Source organism: Cavia porcellus, unplaced genomic scaffold, assembly GCF_034190915.1.
Source record: "Cavia porcellus strain 051 isolate PalLab524CR breed Dunkin Hartley unplaced genomic scaffold, mCavPor4.1 scaffold_8, whole genome shotgun sequence".
Lineage (NCBI taxonomy): Eukaryota > Metazoa > Chordata > Mammalia > Rodentia > Caviidae > Cavia > Cavia porcellus.
In genome coordinates, this window is record NW_026947491.1 from 47261894 (window position 1) to 47279857 (window position 17964).

The following is a 17964-nucleotide window of genomic DNA, read 5'->3' on the forward strand; positions in this document are numbered from 1 at the left end:
TGTCAAATCTGTAGATAAAAATCACAAGAAATATTTTTCTTCTTTTACATAGACAATACATTTGTTATTTAGAAAATGACCAATGTACAAACATTTTACCAAGTCAATTTAAAGTTCATCAAAATGAATGTATCTTCATCCATCAAACAGGAATTTTTGCTTATACAAAGTTGAGTAAGGTCTATTTATCAATTGATAAGCAGTTGACAAGTCATTTGCAGTGCAGCTGCCCAAATCCAATAGTGTTGTTGATGTATGACTTTCATTACAGGGTCCTAAGAAGCTGGTTTAATATTGGATATTTTTGAGTTTCTCAATTTACCTGATACCTTACATATCACCTGATTTACATGGTATTTTTAGAAAATGAATGTTTTCCCAGTAACCAAAATAATTCAGGATGGTGTAAAATTTTTTCTAAAAAGGGAATGTCACAGAAGGAAAAAACACATGGGGATCGTATAGTGAGTATCTACTCATTTGATTGTAATTTTAAGCAGACCGAATTGATGCAAAGTATATAACTGAGACTGAAAAATATATAACAAAACTTTTCAACAAAAGTCTTCACCAAACCTGATAATACTGATAAACACTGATTCACTTGTGTGGCTTCTTTGTCTGTTACCCTACCTGAATGTTTAAAGAACTCTATAGAAATATAAGATTGACAACTGCAGTACTTACTGAATCACAACTAGAAAACTGAGGTTTCAGATAAAAGTAAGCAATGATAGTTCGTATTTTAGAAATAATAATGGTAATAAATAGTATGTTTTTCTAGAGTTTATTAAAATACTTATTCTTTAGTTCTTATAATACATTTTAACCGTATAAATGAAAAGGATATTAGTTATGTGAATTCATCAAACCCCAAAATTTGGAAATACACTTGAATTCTGCACAATGTACAAGATTTGAGATTCTATATAATTTCCAGATTCATGATAGTCAGCCACTCTCAAAGCTACACATACACAATTATCTATAGTTCATGAGGTATTTAGGATACACAGTCATAGAAATTCTCCTTACATGTGTCAATGAGCAGAATTTTTCTACTTGGACTTTTTATGCAATAAATCAAATCTTACTATAATGGATAATGAAATGTTTTTTGCTGTGTTTTGTTTTGTTTTATTTTATAAGCTAATCATATAGGTTCTCAGATATTTCCAATGAGGAATGATTTATATGCTCCTCTGTTGTGGATTTTCAAACTCTCATATTTAATCGAGTTGTCAGTTCTATCTATCTATCTGTCTGCCTGTCTGTCTATCTATCTCTCTATTATGTTATGCTTTTCAAAAAATATAATAATTAATACTGACAGAAATGTACCATAAAGGAGAAATATAAAAAGGAATGCAGACATCTTATTAGAAGCAAAATGTAAAGTGAAAGGAAAGAAAATATATGGAAGAAAAAACAAATTATAGTTAACTGAGTTCAAGGACGAGTTGAAAAATTAAAGTTAGAGCAACTAATTATATATATATATATATATATATATATATATATCACTAAAAGTTATTTGGGAAATCTGTTAAAATAAATTATGTTTCAATTGATAATACATTCTTTTGCTTATGTCCTAAGTTTAGATTAAAGCATACGTATATTGTATATATATATTTTAAATCAACAAGACCTTGAGAATAAAAGTGCAAGAGCATGTGATTCATTTTATAGTCACAATAGTGGTAGCACTCAAATGAGAATATTAGATGTCAAAATAATAATACTTAAATATCAGTCTAATAAGGAACAAATTTTACATTTATTAACACATATATGTTATTATTATTATTATGTATTATTACTAAAGCTTTGCAAGTATGATGTGGGTTAAGTGAAATTAAGTCTGAAAGTATATACTATGGCTTGCAATTAGAGAATGAAGTAGGATTAAAATAGGCTATTTTCAGATATTATGATTTAAAAGTTGCACATTTCAACAAAATTGTTGTAGAAACTTTCATGCAAGATCTACTTTGAAGCCAAATTATAGAAAGTTCTTCTAAAAATAATTATTGATACAGATATAAAAAAGTTCTTAGTTTTTCTTTGATTACCAAAAGAAGTAATAAAATCCAATTTAAATTGACACTGTTTAGGAGCATTTGATCTAAATTGAGGATTTAACAAAATCATTTCAAACATGTCAAATTGTTTTTTAAAACATACACATTCTAAATAATTTCACAAAAATCAAAAGAACAATGGATATGGGAACACAAGAAAAGCCATACAAGGCCAATAAAGTAGTATAAGTTGAAAAACAACAGTGACACAAACATGGCCTGATTGACAACAATCTTTAGATATCTCCTACTTGGTCATTTCTGCTAAAACCATATACTGTTGGAAAGAACACTGTCCAAATATCTGAAATCATTTAGTATGCACAGATATTTGTGAAACAATAAAATATTTCTCATTATATAAAGCATAGCAAACCTAATATAATGTTTAATTAAATATGTAAAGTAGAGGTCTTCATGTCAACTTCTGATCTGTTCTGCTTTAACAATCACTTATACCATCAGTTCCCACAGCATACACTATAAGAAAAAGAAACACAAATTGCAATATGACATGTATGAATGCAGCACAATTAAAAGAATTATATTTAATTTTATTTAATACAATATCACATAAACATTATAACATTTTACAGCCTTAAAATCCTCTCTTCTTTTTTGTGATTATTCAACATTGTCTACAAATAAAACACAAAATATAGTAAAAACACTAACATTCCATGGTTTAACAGCTTTCTTTAACAAATGTTATACATACACACGGGCAAACATTATGAAGTCCAATGCCTGGCTTACTATCCTGGTGAACAGGAAATAGTAATGTCCATTCTTCTTACCATTTCTTCATACACTAAAGTATACGACTGACTTAATTTTTGCTCATAAAAATTATGTTGACTGACATTGCATACTATTAGGAAAGTTTTTCAGTTCACGCTCTTTTCTACAATATCTTGCAATTTCTTTATGTAAGGCATTTTAAACTGTAATCTGCAGGACGTATAATGCAATATGATAACTAATTCTTTGATTGCTCAGAATGTATACCTTCTGTGTCTTCTGGGAAAAGTTCTAAATTATCAAAGAATTCTCAAGGTAAATGAGCTATAGGAGCATTATTTCTAAGGGATTTTTTTAATTTTATGTTCCAGAGGCATTTTCAATGCAGACACACTCAATCTCCAAGGAATTTAATCATACCAAGTGATACATGCATACCCATTTTTATAACAGGACAGTTTTAAATAGCTAAACCTTGGAAGTAGATCAAATATCTCTTAACTAATGAATGGATAAAGATGATGTGGGGTTTTTGTGTTGTTGTTGTTTGTTTTTTGTGTTTTGGGGGAGGTTTTTCTTCCTTTTCTTTTTCTTTTTTTTTTTTTTTTTTTTTTTTTTTTTTTTTTTTTTTTTTTTGGACTGGGAATCGAACTCAGAACTTTGTGCTTGCCATAGAGGTGCTATGCAGCTGAGCCATGTCTCTAGCCGGATTCTTATATATAGTGGAAAGCTCACAGCCATCAGTAGAGGTATCATTGAGACATCTCTAGGTAAATGTATGCACGTTTAGACCTCATTCTTAAGTGGACTAATTCAAACTTGCTGGTGTAAATGCTGCATAGTTTCATTCATGTGACAAACTGAAAGTGAAAATAAGGACTAAAACCCGTAACAGATGTTGTCAGAAAGGAAAAAAAAAATGTTCAACTAGGAATGTGCATGGGGAAGGCATGTGGGAAATGAAGGTAGAAAAACAAAACAAAGAAGAGGCAAGGAAAATATGGAATTAAAATTTGGAGAAGAAAGGTTCAGCAGAGGGAAGGAGAATAGGAGAAAAGATAATGAAGATATATTATATAGAGATAATTAGTCCCCATAATGTGAACAGCATTATATACATAAAATAATCCTAAATAATCCTAAATAACCATAATCCTAAATAACTAGAAAATCATGATTTCCGAAAGTCCAGTAGAAATTGCTGTAATATTGGATTGCCTGCTCCATATCTAACTTTCATAGTCATGGATAAATAGTTCAGGATTTAGACAGAGATAGAAGGAAGAATTTTTAAGGCAGATCAAAAGGGAAAGTCTAAGGTGGAAAAACACTGCTAAAGCCCTAGTGATCTCAAGCTAAATATAACACCTGAACAATATCTCACGTCTTTCAGCAGGAAAGACACTGAACAGTAAAGACCTAACACAACGAAGAAGGTGCAATGAGAATTCGACAATATTTGTTTCTTTGAGGAAAGAGCCACCATATAGCTGTTTGATTAATAAAACCGTGGTTATAATTTGGTTGTTTTTATTAAGTTTTTAAGCAGTTCCCAGAACAGTTAGCTGCTGAGTAGGAGCTGAACAGCAGAGCGGCATCCCCCCATTTATGCCACAGACTCATGGGAAGCAGGGTTAGCTGACTCAGGTACTCACGAATTGTGCTTCTCCACGTGGGCAGTCTGGCGCTTCAGTTGAACCCAGAATCATACTCTTTTCTTTCCTTCTTTTTCAGATCGTTTTCCTTGATGTGTTTCAGGAAGTTATCTCAACACTCAGAATGTTTCATATGTTTAGTATGCATACTAATTTGCTTGGCAAATATCTTGCTTTAAACTTTCTTATTTACAACAACACCATCATCATCCTTGGTGAGATTTAGACTTGTCCAGTACTGCCGTGGTGATATTTATACAATATCACCTTTTGCATTGATTCACATATAAGTGACCAAAGAAACAATTCCATGTTTTCTGAAAGGCCTAAAGAACACATGCCAGATTCCTCGCCTCTTTCCTTAGTGGTGGTTATGTTAGCGATTTCTAAAGTATTGCAATTCCAGCAAAAGTTATAATCACTCCTTTGTATGTCCACTAAGAGATATTTCTAATTTAGATAGTTAAAAAATGTGTGCCAATGAGTAAAATCATGCATACATATTTAGATAATATATATTCATGAAACATAATTTTTTATAATGCTCAAGGTACCTTACAGATGAATCGTTAACATTCAAATTATTAAATTGAAATAAACCCCATACTTATTTTGTTAACTATTACTAACTATTCTGTACGTGTATTCCAGCAATTTCGACCAAAAGTGTAGTAGCCTTCCTGTTTCTTAACAACCTCTAAAGCAACTGTTGTTTTTTTAGTTATAAATAATGTTGGCTATCTTGTGTGTAAGCTGTGACAACTGTGAGTTGTTTTGTTTTCATTTATGTACATGTGGAGTTGAACATCCTGTCATAAACTGAAAAGTTAACAACATAAACTTACATTTATGGATTGTCTACACCAATGACTTACTCAATTTTTAGAATTTTTTCCTATTTACTCACACATTTGAAATGTTCATCATATGTGAGTAATACTGTTTTCTCCGCAGTTCTAAATGGGACAAAAATATATATTTTCTCTTAGTTTAACAGTGACTTACGAATTTGTTAGTGAACTTTTTCCAGCACTTTTTGATTTTGTATGCTCAAAATTGTTTAGCCTTTTTTTTTTTTTTTTTTTTTTTTAGCTTGTTTTGTTTTGTTTTTCTATGCTTTGATTTTGGGCAAAATTTAGACTCCTTTCCTTGTATGCAGTTAAAAAAGATGTTTGGTCATAATTACTTTCAATATTGTTTGGTTTCATTTTAGTTTTAGAGTCCTAAGCAAATTATAATATTTTTTGAGGTTGTTGTAAGAAATGCTCTTAAATTGAATTTTGTTCTCATATGTTTGCTAATTTCTAAGTAATAATTATTTTAACTGTCCATTTCATCCTTATGATTTGCTCTTATTATCATATGCAATATTCCACTTGTAATTGGGTATATATCTGAATAGTTTACTATTTGGATTTATAAGGCCACTAGTACACCTATACCCTGGTACAATCATTACAGATATTGTACTTTATATTCAATGCTTATTTGTACTTCCCCCTTTTAGACATTACTGCTTTCTTATGTCAGCACTGTGTAATTATTTTTCCATATATAATGTAATTTCAAATAACTTAACTTACTAAAAGCAGTTGGTTTGTATTTGTATTTAAATATTTTAATGTGTGAACTTTTGTATTTTTATATTAAAGAGAAAAATTTATTAGTTCTTTCCTATTTTGAAAAGTGTATAAAATATTGATAATGTTAATTTTTGGAAAATATACAATTAACAAAATCATATGTACTCTATTTATAATCAACAAGGTAAGACTCAAGTATAATCAGTAATCAAGATGGATCACTGCAAATTCTCAGAAATAAAAATTCATTTCAGAAAATCTTAACAAGAAGAAACGTATAAATTCATAGAAGCATGTTGCAAAGCTAGACTAAATCAATAACAATCACAGTGTGTAGAACAATGATTAATAGAGTAGTTGAAGTAATTAAAACACTATAATTGAAAGAAAACAAAATGGTTTTGCAGATGAAGTCTACAAATATTCAATAAAGCACTAATACCAATTTTTCTTAAACTCCTTGAAAAAGAAAATAAAAGTACACAACATTCTTCCAACCTAAGTTATGAATTCAACATCACCAAAACAAATACCAAAATATTTTGGAACAATTTACTCACAGTAGAAAACACAATTCAGCTTAGTAATTAATATTTTGACTAGATATTTGAAAAATAATCTATATAAATGAAGAAAATAAGACACTTGTAACTAAATTTTTCATTTCATAGCAAAACTTCTTAGAAAGAAATATACAGATATTCCAATATCTGATGACAAGAAATTGGGTATTTTGAGAATAAGCCAGTTAGGATAGGAAATATATTTTAAAATTTACGATTATGTTTTAAATAATTCACAGTAATATTTTATATTTCTGCCAAGAACTTTTAGTTAAACATAACCTATAACTCTTATTTTTTAAATTTTTTTATACCAGGAATGAAACTCATGACCTTGTGCTTGATAGGTAAGTGCACAGCCACTGAGCTAAATTTGCAGCCTAATTTATAACTTTTAGAGTCTAATCCTAGGCTACTACGGATTCTTCAGCCTCAATGTTGATTTAACCAAAATTTTGCAACTATATTATCAATATGTAACTTCAAAATACAAATTTTTATTTAGAGGAAAAAAGAATTTTACATTGTTTAGTGACCAAAACTTCAGTTTTGTGTCTTGAGAAAAAATATGAACATCTTAAAGTGTTGTTTTTAAAAGCAAATAACATTTTTAACACTAGATATTTTGTTCCAATTCAGAAATCAATTTAATGAGTCAACAAACCACATCTCTAGATGAAATTAGTGTGGAAAGTCTTTTAGAATTTTCTTTGAAGGACTATTAAAAATCACTAGTATTAATTATAAATCATCATGAAAGTCAGAATTATCTTTGTAGAATAGATGCCACATTGTAACTGAATATTATTCAGTGCTTGAATGAAGTAGCATGCAGAACTAACTTCCTTGAAATTAGAAACAGTATTCTTAAAAAAAATAAAATAAAACATGAACTGGGTTCTCGGTGAGCCCAGGACAAAGTTGGTAATACAACAACTCTTTCAGAATAATTCCATGAGAGTTAAAAGAGGAGATTTCACATGGGTAGTATGTTTTAAGAAAACTGATTCTCATGCTTAATAGAATCAAAACTAGTCATTTTCTAGGAAACCTTTTATTACATTGTCTCATAATTCTGCATATACTTTTTTTTTTCATTTCACAATCCTAAAATATTTCTAAAATAGAGAATGCTCTAAAATTACTAGATATACCTTATCAAAATGAAAAGAATATATGACAAGAAAATATATAATCAATTGTTTAACTCTTTTACTTGATATCATATTTTAATTCAGTTCTAAGGAAATGTGTCACTTTCCTCTGTTTATAATTTATTTTGGGTTTATTTTATTCTCTCACATCAAGTATTAATTTTTAAAAAATATTTTCTCTCACACCAGCCATGCACAAGGCCCAGCACCACATTCCACAGATACATCTGACTTAGGCCCCCAACTACTGGAGGTTATAAACTATGCCAAGTCAGATATGAGGCCCAATGCTGTACTCTGGGTGAGTATTTTTGCTGCATTGAAGCTCTGAGATCTGCCTAGCCCAGCATCCCAGTATAACCCATTGTTGGAATATATACCAAGCTGCACAGAGCTCTGAGGTATTGAACTTGCCCAGCACACAGGCCCAGCACTATCATCTTGGAGTGACCAGCCTAAGTAAGGCTTCTGGAGATTTTGAGCTCAGCCAATCACATCCAAGGCTGCAGTGCCATATTTGGGAATGTGCCCCAGATAGCCATGTAATCCCAGAGGTTCTAAACTCTGCCCATTCAGGAGCAAGGCCTCAGCACTATACTCTGGGGCATGTCCCAGGTAGCTCCATTGTTTCCAGAGATTCTGAAATCTGCATAACCAGGGACAAAGCCCAGGCATCATAGTTTGGGGGTGTGACCTGGCTAACTAGGTGTGTCCTGGAAGTCCTAAACTCCACCCAGCCAGGTGCAACTCCACAGTGCCACAATCCAGGCATGTGCTTCCACTAGCTGCAGGAGTCCTGAACATTCTGAGCTCTACCCAACAAAGTACAAGTCCCTCTTGCTATACTTTGGGTATACATCACTGGTAGCCATGTAGGTCCCAGTAGATCCAAGCTCTTCCCATCCCAGAGCCTCAGAGACATTCATTAGGGAATCACACATTTTGGAGATTTCAACCTCTGCCGATCACTGGGCAAGGTCCCTGGTACCATATTTTGGGGTGTGCTCTGCCTAGACAAGTGGGTATCACAGGATCAAAGCCCTGTCCACTCTTGTGTCTCAGTGCCATCTATTGGAGGGTGCCTGGCAAGCCACACAGGTCTTAGAGGAAAATGAGAAAGGAAAACTGCAAGATGTAGTCTCAGTCATCAGCCCACTGAGAACAAATACAGGATACACTGAAATGACAGGCATTGGGAGTTGCACAAATGAACTTTCTGAAACAATAGCAACTGAAGTAAAGGACCAACTCCATGAAGCTACAGAGGAAATCAGATCAGAAATAAATTCTCAGATAAAAAAAGAAATGCCAAACATTATGAAGGAAATATTGAGTAAAGAATATGCAAGTAAAAAACATAGAGGAGCATAAGAAAATGATTGAATTCCTGAATGAACATTATAAAATAATTAAGATGCATGACAGAGATTCAGACGGATACCCAAAAAATTAAAACTTCCATTAATAACTGGCAGTTTTGCTTAAATGAATCTAAAGATAAACTTTCAGATCTAAAAGCCAAGATGGAAGTTTAGAATTATGAAAGAGAATATGTCTTAAAAATACAAGGAACTAAGAAACAATAATTCAACAGCTGCAAGAGGACAAAAAGAAAAATACTATAAAACTGATAGACGTCAAAGAAAAAGCAGGGGCCAACACAAATGACATAAGACTATTTACAGAAATAATAGAAGAAAATTTTCCAAGCATGGGAAAATAAACTTATATGTAGATAAGAGAAGCATATAGAAACACATTAGGCACAACCAAAATAAATCTTCACCCATGAGTGTAATAATTAAGATGACAAGTTCAGCAGAAGAACATAGTACTAAAAGCTGTCACAGAAAAGGAATAGATCACCTCTAAAGGAAAGTTCATCAGAATCTTGGCAGACTTCTCAACGCTATTTTTTTCAAGTCAAGAAGAGGTTGGAGTGAAGTATTTCAATCCCTGAAAGAAAAACTCTTCCAACCCAGATTGATGTACACTACAAAACTATATTTGAAAATTGCTGGAACAATAAGATACTTTCATGACAAAGAGCAACAGAAGAAACTGATGATCACAAAACCAACATTTAAAAGATTATTAAAAGATACTTTAGAAAGATATAACAATGACTACAGTTCCAAGAACAACAACAAAAGGAAACTAACAAGCAGGACAAACAATCAGAGAGAAAAAGTAGAGAATAAACACAACAACAAAAAAAGATGACAAATGTGTCAATACTTAACAGTCAGTACATAACATGTATCAGTGTAAATGGCTACAATGAACCAATGAATACAAACAGGTTGACAGAGTGGATTAATAAACAAAATCCAAACCTATGTTGTATACAAGACACACATATAGCTCAAAGGAAAATTCATATACTAAAATTTCAAGGAATGAAAACAATACTCCATTCAAAAGGAACTCAGAAAAAATGAAGGGGTAACGATTCTTTTTGCAGGCATTGTGAACTTCAAACCAAAAAATAACAAGAGAGATAAAGAAAGTCATTATATACCTGTGAGAGAAAAACTTCCAGACGAAGTGGTTACAATCATAAATATACATGTACTACATATGGGAGCACCCAAATATGTAACACAAATCTTAATAAACATGGAAAATTATCCAAGCAATAATGCAGTTATAATTAGGGACCCTAACTCCACATTGCCACAAAATGACAGATCAATAAAAATCAGCAAAGAAATAACAAAACTGAATAAAACTTGTGATGTGTACAGTGTTATACATACCAACATAGCATGCACATTCTTCTCAGATGCACATGGGTTATTCTCTAAAATAGAGCATATACTAGCTGACAGAACATGCTTAAGTAAATGCAAGAGAATAAAATAATACCAGGCTTATTGTCTGACCATTCAGCAATAAAATTGGAAGTTAATCACAAAAAATCCATAAGAATCCCATAAACACATAAAAATTAATAATCATTCACCTAAACAATCAATGGATCACAGAAGACATTAAAAAACAGTATGTACAACTGAAGGAAAATGCAAATAAAACTTACTGGTACTTGTGGGACACAATGAAAGCAGTCCTCAGTAGGATATTTAAACTGGTAAATTCCAGGACCAGGAAAATGAATGAAAACAAAAACAAAAACAAAAACAAATTCTGTACCTCAAACTTCTAGGGAAAAAAAAAAAAAAAGCAAGTCAAGCCCAATGACTGAAAAAGGGAGGAAATTATAATGTTCAGATCAGAAGCCAATGCAATTGAATCTAACCATAACAATACAAAGAATGAATTAATGAATTGAACAATGGGTTCACTGACAGCATAAATAAAATTGAAAAATCCCTAGTGAAATGCATCAACAACAAAAAGAAAAGAAAACACTCAAATCCATACAAAAAGAGAGGAAAAGTCATAAATCACAATGGACCCTGGGGAAATAGAGAAGATCATATCTATTAGAAAATCTTTGCTCTCAAAGGTTCAGTAGCACCAAAGAAATGGACAGATTCCTAGAGACATATGAATTACCAAAGCTGGATCAAGAAAATGTAAAATTGCTGAATAACCCAATTTTAGATAATGAAGTTGGAAATGTAATTAGAACCTTACCAACAAAGAGAAGCACAGATCCGGATGGATTCAAAAATTAATTCTACAACACTCCTTCAGAATCTTCAACATGAAATGGAAGCAAGTCTCCCTAACTCATTCTTGAAAGCAAAAATTATCCTAATACCAAAACCAATAAAAGTCACAACACTAAAAGAAAATTACAGGAAAATCTCCTAATGAACATAGATACAAAAGTACTCAATAAAATACTGGCAAATAGAATGCAATATATCAATAAGATTACACAACACTATTAAGTAGTATTTATCCCAGGAATGCAGGGGTGGTTTAACATATGCAAATCAATAGCAGTAATACACCATATCAAGAAACTCAAAGACGTGAACATGATCATCTCAAAAAATGCAGAAAAACAATTGGACAAAATCCATCATTCATTTATGATAAAAACCCTATGGAAAATCAAAATAGATAGTCTTTACCTCAGTCTGATAAAAGCCATATAAAATAAACCAACAGCGAAAATCTTACTAAGGGTACAAGATAAGGGTTACCACTATCACTATACCTATTCAATATAGTTCTGGAAATAGTAGCCAAGGAAGTAAGACAAGAGAAGAAATAAAAGGAATAGTGGTAGGATGGAAAGAAGTTAACAGCATTATTTGTAGATGTCATGATACTCTAAATACAAGTTCTCAATGTCTCCACAAAAAGATACCCAAAGATCACAAGCAAATTCGATAATGTAGTTGGATACAATGTCAACACACAAAAATCAGTAGTATTCCTGTAGACACACAATATACTCACTGAGAAAGAAAGAAGTGAAGCAACACCCTTCATGATAACATCCAAAAAACAAATAAAATACTTAGGAAACAATCCAGCACGGGAAGTAAAAGATATTGCAGTGAAAATTACACTACTCTGAAAAAAGTTATGAAAGAGAATCTCAGAAAATAGAAAGATCCCTTGCTCATGGATGGTAAGGAAAACATTATGAAAATGGCCATTATCCCAAAATTATTCTACAGATTTAATATAATACCAAACAAAATGCCATTAACAAATCTCTCAGATCTAGGGAAATCATTGCTAAAATTTATGAGGAACCAAAAAAGATCTAGAATAACAAAGCCAGTTCTGGACAAAAAAGGCAAGACAGGAGACATCGCAATCTTTGACATGAAATTATACTACAAAGCTACTGTGATAAAATCAGCATGCTACTGGAATAAAAACATACCCAAAGATCAATGGAATATATAAGAGATACATTTACAACTATAAGCACACTCAGCCACCTTATCTTCAACAAAGGTCCAAACATGTTCATTGAAAGAAAGATAAGTTGGTCCAGTAAGACCTGCATAGGCCAGGAACCCTGCCCTAGGCTGGCAAACTGTTCTCTTTGCTTGGGGCCCAGGATCCAGCTGCCTGTCAAAATCGTGAGTAAGGAGGGAGCAGGGACTTCTGTCCCAGCCTTGCTGACCTCTCTACCTACTTGGAACAAAACTTGAAGAGCAAAAATACAGGAAAATCACAAAACGAAAGACCAAATACAGTCTCAAATATCCAGCCCATCCCAAGAAAGCCTAGGAGCCATGTGTATAGAAAATATATGCCACATACCTGAAATACCTGAAATAATAGTAACTGAAATAAAGAAACAACTCTGAGAAGCCTTAAAGGAAATCAAACTAGAAATAATCTCTCAGGTAAAAGAAGAAATGATAAAAGAAATGAAGGAGATGCTGAACATATCTAAAGAAGACACAGTTAAAAAACTTGGGGAGATAAACAAAAAGATAGAATCCATAAATGAGTAATATAAGAAACAAACAGAATATATAAAGCAGATGCAAAGAGACATACTGGAAATCAAAAACTCCGTCGAAAGTTGTAAAAACCACCTCAATAAATGTGAAGATAGAATTTCAGATCTTGAAGACAAGATTGCAGCCAGTGAACAGGAAAGGCAAGATCTTTTAAAAATAACAAGAAATCTGGAAATAACAATTCAACTCCTGCAAGATGATGCAAAGAGGAACAACATAAGGTCAATAGGGATAAATGAAAAAGAAGGGAAAAACATAAAGGATGTCAAGAGAATATTTAGAGAATAGCTGAAAATTTCCCAAACATGAGACTGGAAACCGTTATGAAGATCAGTGAAGCATATAGAACTCCAAATAGCCATAACCAAAATAAAACTACACCCAGACACATAGTAATGGCCATCCCAGAAATCAAACAAAAGAATAGAACATTAAAAGCTGTAAGAGAAAAAAGACAGATCACCTATATAGGAAAACCTATCAGAAGAACAGCAGACTTCTCTGCACAAACAATAAAGTCAAGAAGAGCATGGAGCGAAGTATTTCAGATCCTAAAGGAAAATGATTTCCGACCTAGGCTATTATATCCTAGAAAACTGTCTTTCAAATGGATGGAGAAATAAGATACTTCCATGACAAAGAAGAGCTGAAAAACTACATGATCACCAAATCAATCCTGCAAAGAATACTGAAAGACAGCCTAGATGCATCTAGGAAAAAAACACTAAACAAGCAGACAATTAAACAGAACTGAAAGACAAAGATGCAACACAGAAAGATAACATGTCAACAATAAACCAATATATAACAGTTATAACCATTAATTTAAATGGTCTCAATGCACCAATTAAAAGAAACAGACTGGCAAAATGGATCAAGAAACAAAATCCAACCATATGTTATGTACAAGAAACCCATCTAACCCAAAAGGATACCCACAGACTGAAAGTCAAAGGATGGAAAACAATATTTCATGCAACAGGAGCCCAACAAAAAGCGGGGGTGGCTATTCTGTTTCAGACAATGTGAACTTCAAGCCAATAATGATCAGAAGGGATAAAGAAGGTCACTACATACTGGTTAGGGGAAAACTCCAAGAGGAAGAGATAACTATCTTAAATATATATGCACCAAATTCCAGAGCACCCAGTTATATAAAACAAGTACTAACAGAAATTTAAAAAAACCAAGTTAACAGTGACACAATTCTAACAGGAAATCTTAGCACACCATTGACACCAATGGTCAGATCAACCAGAGAGAAAATCAGCAAAGAAATAAAAGAACTGAATTGCACCTATGAACAAATGGGCTTAATAGATATATACAGAGTATTCCACCCAACAACAGCAGAATACACATTCTTCTCAGCAGTACATGGTCGTTTTCTAAAATAGGTGATATATTAATTCACAAAACATATCTAAATACATGCAAAAGTGTTGAAATCATGCCTTGCATGCTATCAGACCATAGCGCTATGAAATTAGAAATTAATGATAAAAGATACTACAAAATTCCCACAAACACATGGAAACTGAATAACACACTCTTGAGTAACCAGTGGGTCACAGAGGAAATCAAAGAAGAAATTAAACATTACCTACAAGAAAATGAAAACACAAATACCACTTACCAGAATCTGTGGGATGCAATGAGGCTGTCCTCAGAGGAAAATTTATAGCATTGAGTTCACATATGAGGAAAACAGAACGAATACAAATAAATAACCTGATGTTGCACCTCAGACATCTAGAAAAAGAAGAGCAAGTCAAGCCCAAAGCCAAAAGGAGAGAAGAAATTATAAAAATTAGAGCAGAAATCAATGCAATATAGACTAAAAAAAAAATCCAAAAAATCAATGAATCAAAGAATTGGTTTTTTGGAAGAATAAATAAAATTGATAAGCCCCTAGTCAACCTTATTAAAAAAGGGAAGAAAAACCTCAAATTCATGCAATAAGGAGTGAAAGAAGAGAAATCACTACAGACCCTATAGAAATACAGAAAATCATCAACACCTATTTCTAAAACCTCTACTCACAAAGGTTTGATAACACAGAGGAAGAAAGCATACGAAGTACCAAAGCTAGGTCATGAAGATGTAAAATTACTGTATAACCCAATTTCTATTAATGAAATTGAAAACATAATTAAATCCTTACCTACAAAGAAGAGTCTAGGCTCAGATGGATTCACTGCAGAATTCTACAAGAAATGCAAAGAAGACGTAATGCCAACACTACTCAAACTCTTCAATAAAATCGAAAGGGAAGCAATCCTTCCTAAGTTATTCCTGGAAGCAAATATTACTCTAGTACCAAAACCTGAGAAAGACCCAACTAAAAAGGAGAACTACAGACCAATCTCCCTAATGAACACAGATGCAAAGATCCTCAATAAAATATTGGCAAATAGGATGCAGCAAATCATCAAGAAAATCATACACCATGACCAAGTGGGATTCATCCCAGGCATGCCGGGATGGTTCAATATATGTAAATCAATAAATGTAATACACCATATAAATAGAGCCAAAAGTAAGAACCAAATGATCATTTCTATAGATGCACAAAAAGCTTTTGATAAGGTCCAACATTCATTCATGATAAGAACCCTGCAGAAAATTGGAATAGATGGTGTTTACCTCATTATAATAAAGGCCATTGATGACAAGCCAACAGCCAATATCATACTAAATGGCCAAAAATTGAAGGCCTTTAATTTAAAATCAGGCACAAGATAAGGATGTCCCTTATCACTGCTCCTATTTAATATAGAACTGGAAATGCTAGCCAGAGCAATTAGACAAGAGAGAGAAATAAAAGGGGGTAAATATAGCCCTATTACACTTGCCTATCACTTCAAGGTGGAGAATATCAATGTATTTCTAAAATTTTTCATTATCTACATTTTTGTACAAATTAATAGGGTTTAGTTTGGTATTTCCGCAGCATGCAGTGAACACATTTATACACCATACTTCCACCAATCATTCATAGTATCTATTATTCATTATTTTACTTCCAGGATAATTTTTAAGTTTCTAAATAGAAGAGAAAGAAAGTGAAACTTGTCTTATTGTTTCTGCCTTTGTCATTGAATATAATGTCCTACAGGTCTATCCATGTTATAATAAATTGCAAAGAGCTTTTCATGAATAATAGCTCCAATTTGCATATATATTTCACATTTTCTTTATCCATTCATCTTTTGATAGACACATAAGCTGATCTGACATTTTGGATAAGGTTAGTAGTGCTACAATAAATGTGGACATATAGATATTTTTGTTCTATCTTGATTTCATTCACTTTGGACATACACAAAGAAATAGCATAACCCTATCATCTGGTAGTTCTATTTTTAGTTTTCTTGCAAACCTCTATACTTTTCTTCATTATATCTGCACAAATTTGCACTACAACTAGTAATGTTTAAAAGGTACTTTTACTACATATTCTGGTCAGAACTTGATGTTTTCTTTATAACAATACATTTTCTAACTGGAGTGAGATGGAATGGATTTGGAGTTTTGAAACCAAACTATTCTTCAACATGACTTCACTACACAGTTTTATTCTGCAAGAATGGAAATTAAAGATCATTTTCATTATCACATTATCACTTCCTTGGAACGTGGGCAGGTACACAATTTGAGCAAAATTCCAACTCCACTCTTGTAAACTTGACACACTATAAGTCTGTTTTTTCACCTGTGGGAGCCTACAAGAGAAAAATATCCACAACTAAAGAATGAGAAACCATTCAGAAATAACAAAGTTTATCCTTTTGAGATTGTCTGATGACCCAAAGCTCCCGGCTGTCATCTTTGTCGTTCTATTTATCACTTACAAACAGCATCACTGGAAACCTGACCATTGTAACCCTTACCCTGCTGGATTCCACCCCCAGGACGCCATGTTTTTTTCCTGAGGAATTTCTCCTTAGTAGAAGTCTCATTTACAACTGTCACAATTCCTAAGTTTCTGGGCACCATTGTATCAGGAAATAAAACTATTTCCTTTAATGATTGTATAGCTCAATTTTTTTTTCATTCTCCTGAGAGTCACAATATTTGCCCTCTGGCTGTCATGTCCTAAGATAGTTACATTGCCATCTGCAAACCTCTCCATTACATGACCATCATGAATCCAAAAGTCTGCACAATGCTCGTCTTTGTTTCATTCTTGAAGATCTTCCTTCTACTTCCGTTGCTGCTGCAACTTGATTATTGTAGATCTAATATTATTGATCATTTTATTTGCCATTATTTTCCAAGGCTGCAATTTTCTTGTTAAAATACAAAATTCCTAGAGATAATGGGATTTTCCTGTGCTGTGTTTACTGTAATATTTACTTTAACATTAATATTCCTGTCCTACATATGTAGAGCTATTCTCAAATTTCCTTCTACTTCTCAGAGAACAAGGCCTTTTCTACCTGTTCATCTTATGTGATTGTCATTTCCATTTCATGTGGCAGCTACACTTTTATGTACATTAAGCCTTCTGCAGGAGAAAGAGTATCTTTGAGCAAGGGATTTGCTGTGCTGAACACTTCAGTAGCCCCCTTATTGAACCCCCCTTATTTATAGCCTGTGAAATCAGGAAGTCGAGCAAGCCTTTGTGAACATGGTGAGGAAGACTGTGTTTTTCTCAAGTGCATAAAATATTGTGGTATCAGGAATTAATGTCATGTTGAAGGAAGTCTTAAAAACAAGAAATTTCAGGAGCCTATTCAAGTCAATTTGATCTTTGTCAATCTCATTTATTCTTTC

General features: G+C 32.6%; 1 pseudogene; it reads left to right on the forward strand.

Moving 5' to 3' along the window:
* Window positions 1–3507: 3507 nt before the first annotated feature.
* LOC100735489 (olfactory receptor 6C1-like) lies at window positions 3508–17788 on the forward strand (annotated as a pseudogene).
* The last annotated feature ends 176 nt before the right edge of the window (window positions 17789–17964 follow it).